Source organism: Panthera tigris, chromosome B2, assembly GCF_018350195.1.
Source record: "Panthera tigris isolate Pti1 chromosome B2, P.tigris_Pti1_mat1.1, whole genome shotgun sequence".
Classification (NCBI taxonomy): Eukaryota; Metazoa; Chordata; class Mammalia; order Carnivora; family Felidae; genus Panthera; species Panthera tigris.
The window spans coordinates 96,389,382-96,395,381 of record NC_056664.1 but is presented as its reverse complement, the minus strand read 5'-3'; the positions used below and the strand labels follow the sequence as shown (position 1 = coordinate 96,395,381).

Here is a 6,000-nt window from a genome sequence, read left to right as displayed (position 1 = left end):
ACCTGTAAAACAGTAGCTTGACTTAAGTGACTCTGTACAAAGGAGAATATAGAAATACACTATGTACACCGCATCCACGGGTCCCGTGGCGCTTCAGGGCCGGCGCCGCACGGGCCCCCCAGCCTCGCCCAACCCCCACCGGCCACCCCTCCAGCCTCCCGCTCAGCGGCCCTGTGGGCGGGGGCACCCGGACCCCCGCAAGAGGGAACAATTGCTTTATCTGAGTTAGTAAACAGATACACTGAATCACAAGGTGATTTGATTTTTTTTTTTTTTTTTTTTTAGTTTTCTCCTTTTTTTTTTTTTTTGATTTTTTTCTTATTTTTTTCTTTTTTTTTTTTTCTGTACTCATCAGAATGGGACACTCCACGACTGTCTCACCAACTCAGTGCCAGTACACATGCTCTAGAGGACTTCTGGACTCGCAGCTACAACTGTACAAGTGCACACAAGAAAATCTACCCTGTTATCCTCCACCCACTGATTGAGGATCGAATTGCACATTTCTCTTAACCATGACAGGAGAAAGCAAACAGTGAAACAGAATCATGGGTGATCTTTCTCACTTTCCCTCTTGTTTTCACTGGTTTGTCCATACCATTCTAATTATCATGAAAGGACTCTGCGTATAGAGAGATTGCTTCACTGACTTCCTGGATCACCGAAAACCATCAGGGTTGAAATTTCATCCAAGTCTTTCGTGACGCCCAGCAAATATTCCCCCTCGGATTATTTTACACCTTGAGGGCATTTTGGTCTTCAGTTCAACACTCTTGCTCTGTTCCCAAATGGGGCGCTATTTAGGAGAATTTAAAGAGAAAGCTGAGAAGAATAAACATTTACCGAGTTCTCTTGGCATTCAGTCTCTGAAAAACCACAGTATAAACTATTCATGCTGCTTCTTACATCTGTCAAATCGAAAATTAAAAGCCATAAAAGTGTAACACTGAAAATATGGCATTAAAAAGGATAAAGGTGGCCTTTGTAAAAATAACAAGAAAAGTATATTAGCCAATAAAATATTCTAACTCTTCATTTAAAAGTGCATCCTGGGCAGGACAGAGATGAATCCGAAGTGTTGGGACTCCAGTATGATTCCTCTCTGCCTTCAAAACGTGAACAGTATAGGTCCAAAACCGTACAATGCAAATCACAATTCTTCGTGTAGCAGCAAAACCACAGCAGTTTTTAAAATGACTAAAAAAAGATTTTTGTTTTCAAATTCATATCATCTTCCAGCCTCACCCTCTGAGCCTTGAAGATGGAGCGGGGAGAATACCTACATTGGTCCTTGTGGCTTGTTGGTGTTTTGTTTTGTTTTGTTTTAAAACCAGGGGCGAAATCCCTAAGTTCCTCTGGGGAGAAGCAGAGACGGTGGCCGCAAGAAGGCTGGGCCGCTTGGTAGGTCCAAGACGTGCTGGCTTCTCTGGGCTGGAGGCCACCGAGGGAGGGCTGCTTCCTCTGAGATGCTTAATGACAGGAAGCGGCTTTATTTGTTTGAGTTTTAGCCAGAGGGGGTGGTGAGCTGACCAGCTGGTGTCATTGGATGGCGGGACATGGTTTGCTCTGCGCCCTCTCTCCACGCAAGGTACCCTGTGAGCGAGCGTTCCTGGGAAAAGAGAAGAAGGGGCCCATCAGAACCCGCTGGGTCAAACCACAGCCCCGTTCCACGTCGGGAGAACCCAGGCATGAGTCAGAGCGGCACCCTCCGGCCGGCCGGCAGGTCAGACCTACGCCGAGTACCCAGAACTAGAGCAGCACAGCATGACTTTGACGTGTCTCTAATTCACGGTTCCGCTCGGGGTCAGCCCTGCCAGCTTTGTGTGAGGACACGAAACACGAGTCGCTTCTTGGTGCACCACGCCCTCACCCAAAGACCACAACGGCATGCCTGGCCACGGGGCTACCCTGGCCCTCCGCCTTACTGCACGCTTAACCGGCAACCCTTCTGAATTGCCCAAGGTCACCCCCAAAGGTGGCAAGGTCATCGGGGGACCCTGGAGCTCCAGACCTCACCCCTGTACTCCATGTAACGGCTCTGGTATCTGCTACAAAGGAGGAAAGCCAAGAGATTCGCTTTTTAGCACATGAACAATTACTGTGGACATGTGGACCTCTCTTCAGAGGTTTTCTACAGAGGCAGCTGGTAGCTGGAAGCAATGCCCTTCTCTGTGGGTCTTGTCTGACGAGGGCGAGCTGTTCGCATCTCTTCATACCCAAACCAACCAGCAGCACGGGACTGGAGGACAACAAACCAGCTGGGCGTCGGGGTCCCAGGGCAGAGGGTCTGCACAGGATTGTTCACCAGGAAAGTCAATTTCAGGAGAATGCTCACCCCAGTTTCTACCACAGAGGTTAGGCTCTGCCTCTCCATCCGCACTGGCTTATTTCATTTGCTACCAGTCCCTTGGTTTGAAATATAACCTCCCAAGGACGCTCAGTTACTCCTCGTAAACTGCCTCTTAGAAGTCTGCCAACCAAACCGTAAAGTCCCTGAGGTTTGGGGATGTGTCTGTTTTGCTCACATCTCCACAACCAGCCCCTGGTTCAGCGAGACGCACATCTGTCAAGTGAATGAGGGTCAAGCAGCCGTTGTTCCCCATGCCCCAAAACAATACCTGTTTTTCCTGCTGATGTATGAGGATTTCAGAAATGTGAATGGGTAAAATCTGGCTAACGTGAGGTGGTGACAGAGGACTCGTAAACATCTTTACAACTGTTGAGATTATTCCTAGAACAATGAACGAATAATTTCAGAGAGGTGGTAGAATTTAAAACGTGAAGGGACCCCAGAGATAATGTAATTTCCTCATTTTATAGATGAAGAAAAAGAGGCCACAAAGAGACCTGGAGACTTGCTCAGAGAGTGTCTGTAGCATGAATTTAGCACAAGCATGAGGAGGTCAAAATGCCCATTGGGAGGACAAAGTACAAGCTTGTGCTTTGAACCCTGCTATCCAAACCCTGGTGTTAATGGTAACGATAATAATGATCAGCCAAAAACAAGGTTTGAAAATCTGAATGTGCATGACAGGAAATGCCTGAGTTCCCCAAATCACATTAAATCACCAGATCTGTGTGTATTTAATATGTATATTAAATAACCAAAGTGAAAATGCAAAACACCGCAAATATGTGATGGGGCTGGAATTACAAGGCCATGGAAACCTTTTCATTTGGCATGGTCAGACTTGGAAATGTGGGTATTTATCTCTGAATCAAGAGCTCATTTTTCTTTCTTTCTTTCTTTCTTTCTTTCTTTCTTTCTTTCTCCCTCTCCCTTCCTTCCTTCATTCTTTTCTTTCTTTTTCTTTTTTCCTTTGAGAATGAGACAGTGGCAAGAAGGGATACTGAAATAAAAATGCCAAGAGCCGCTGTCAAATGAGAGGTCATGAAGAATCGGAAAGGAGCCTCAGAAATCACAAATGGATCCAAAGACACAAGTGTAGCTTCTTCTGGGACAGTTCTTTTCCACCTAGGGAGCATAGCCTGGAACTTGCCATGGAGGGAGGAAAACCGTCCCCACCTCTGGGCTCGGGACCAAGAATGACCAAATCTTGTAGTCAGAGGGGGCCTCTGAATCCTTTCTTTAAAAAGGAAAAGAGAAAAAGAAGCATTTAAAGCTTTCTTCCAGTGACTGGGAAACACCACCATTTTGAGCGACTTAAGAATGCTCTGCTTTTTTAAGGATGTGGCTTTTTTTCTTTAATGTAATCGTGACCTCAAAAAGAGGAATATTTCTCAAATGAGTTTCTTTATATTCAAATCACCTTTGGACAAAGGCCAAACATGGACAGCATCAGCCTACTTGGAGAAAATTTCAAGGCTTTCATAAGGGACTGGGAAAACGGGATTATAATGAGAGCCATTCTGGAACCTTAACGACAGCGTTTGCCATCCCAAACACTATAATAATCATTATTATTCTCTGGGATCTATTATTGTCTGGTAAATAATATGTGTTTTCCCCCCAAGTTCTAAAGGGTGCAGCTGCACCACACTCTATTTTCTGCAGCCCCATTCCTGCTGCTCTGAAAGCCTCCTCACACACCGAGCTTATTTTAAGAGAATGGCAAAGTAGACAATTTGTGTGCTGTTTCCTTCCCTCTCACCACATCCTTGCCATGTCTGGGACACACGCAAAGGCCAGATGGTGGCAGTACAAGTCCCTTTCTGCCACTAACATTTGAGGAGGGGGTGGTCCTGAAGTCGTCCTCATCTGTTCCCATGGCTCTGGCTGTGGCTCAGGGCAGCCCCCTTGTTGGTGACCCGGGGAACAGACTCTCGAATCAATGGAAATGAAGAACCAAGCTTGGGCTTCACTTTCCTGGAGTTATTGGTATGCAGAGTGTGAAACTCAAGAGCGGGGAGGAAGCAAGCCTGCAGTTTTAGAAAGTGATCGTGAGGAAGTTCCAGGGCTCGAGCCAGTTCCTATTTTGCCCTTGCCAAGCAGAGGGATCTTATGGAAAATCCATCCAGTTTAAATTTCTTGATCTGAGCAAAGGGGAAATTACTATGATAAGTGAGACAGAGACACAAGTCACAGTCCAGCCTGTCCCCTTCTTTAACCTCCCCAAGTCTTGATTCCTCCTCTGTGACACCGGCGTCTCGGGAGATTTTCGATTATATCTTCCATCTCTCAAGTTCTGTGACTGTGGGATCTTTGGACCAAAGCCAGTGTCAAGTACGTAGGATTACAAACTTGAGCAGCTGGATATTAATCTGTGTATAAGGAAGACTATTAACTTCTGAACTCCAAAGCACAAAGTTTCAGAGTCTCCTTTCTACTAATCTCTCTTTCACGTGCACGTGCGTGCGGGCACACGGGCACACACACACACACACACACACCCCTCTGGCAGGTTTTTGGAGTATCCCTTAATGCAGGAAGTTCTGGGGAAACAGCGATACTCGTGCCTCACATTTGGGTTTTCCTGTGAGTCCAGGGTTCGTCTGAAGGCAGGACAACTCAGGGGTCCTGTTACATGGAATCCCACATGCACACAGCCCATCCTGTGCACCACGCATGTACTATGTTTGCAGACTGGCTCCACAATGTATAGTCTCCAGCAGACCTGTATGGCCAGGCGCCTTCAGAATCCCAGGCCCCCCTGCCCCTTAGGCCAGAGGAATGAAGTACCGTCCTCAGGGAATGCATAACTAAGTGCAGTGAGAGGGCCTCTGTCTGCCTGGCACTTTTCCTTTTTTTACATCAGGAAAGCATTGCTAAGGATATGATTGAGTTACTCATCCTCCTTCACCCCACAAGAATTTTCAGAGAATTATGGAGAACAGAAATGTGCCTGAGTACTAAGAAATGCTTCCAATGTTGATACTGTCAAAATATAACCATTCTCACCTTTCCTTCCTTGGCCTTTACAGCCTAAGACTTATGCTCGCTGTCTTTAAAAGGAAGTCTTATACTTTCCTAGCAACCACTCCCAAAAGGAAATGTGTGTCCAGAGAAAAATGTGTGTCTTATTCTACATCCCAACATTTGCAAGCTGGTCCCTCCACAGTGCAAGAGTCCACTTCTGCCAAGAAGCCTGCCTTGATTTATCTAACCCACTTTCCAGACTTTTTCTTTCCTTCCTCAAATACCTTTGTAATTAGCATAATCAAAACCCTGTATGTCTGTCCCGTCTTACCTGTTTAGAAGGCAAGCTCCCCATGTCTGCCAGATTTATTACCCGAGTCTAAAACCCCATGGCATCAACTCTATGATGTGCGAGAAGTGCCCACTACTGAGCTGGCTGGCCTCTGTCCACTTACCCGAGCCTTACAGTGATGCGGCTCACTCGGGCACATCGGCCCATCACTTATCACGGTTAAATACAGCCATTACGTGCTGGCTTCGGCCACGCTGTTTATCTGGAACAATAATGAGTCCCCGAGGACTGGACTGGTCTCAGGTAGCCGCAGCTATTCTGGGACACTCACAAGAGAAGAGCCCAGCGGTCGATGAGCAGAGTCACCTGCATGAGCTGATAAACCCAAGTG

The 6,000-nt window shown here is 46.6% G+C and overlaps 1 protein-coding gene across 1 annotated transcript in view; it reads right to left on the bottom strand.

Moving 5' to 3' along the window:
• Positions 1-297: 297 nt before the first annotated feature.
• The window catches only part of LOC102963925 (sine oculis binding protein homolog), a 163,003-nt gene continuing 157,300 nt past the window's right edge, over positions 298-6,000 (bottom strand). Inside the window, exon 7 of the mRNA XM_042986909.1 lies at positions 298-1,609. The gene's annotated coding sequence lies outside the window, so the exon portion shown is untranslated. The remainder of the gene's footprint in view (positions 1,610-6,000) is intronic.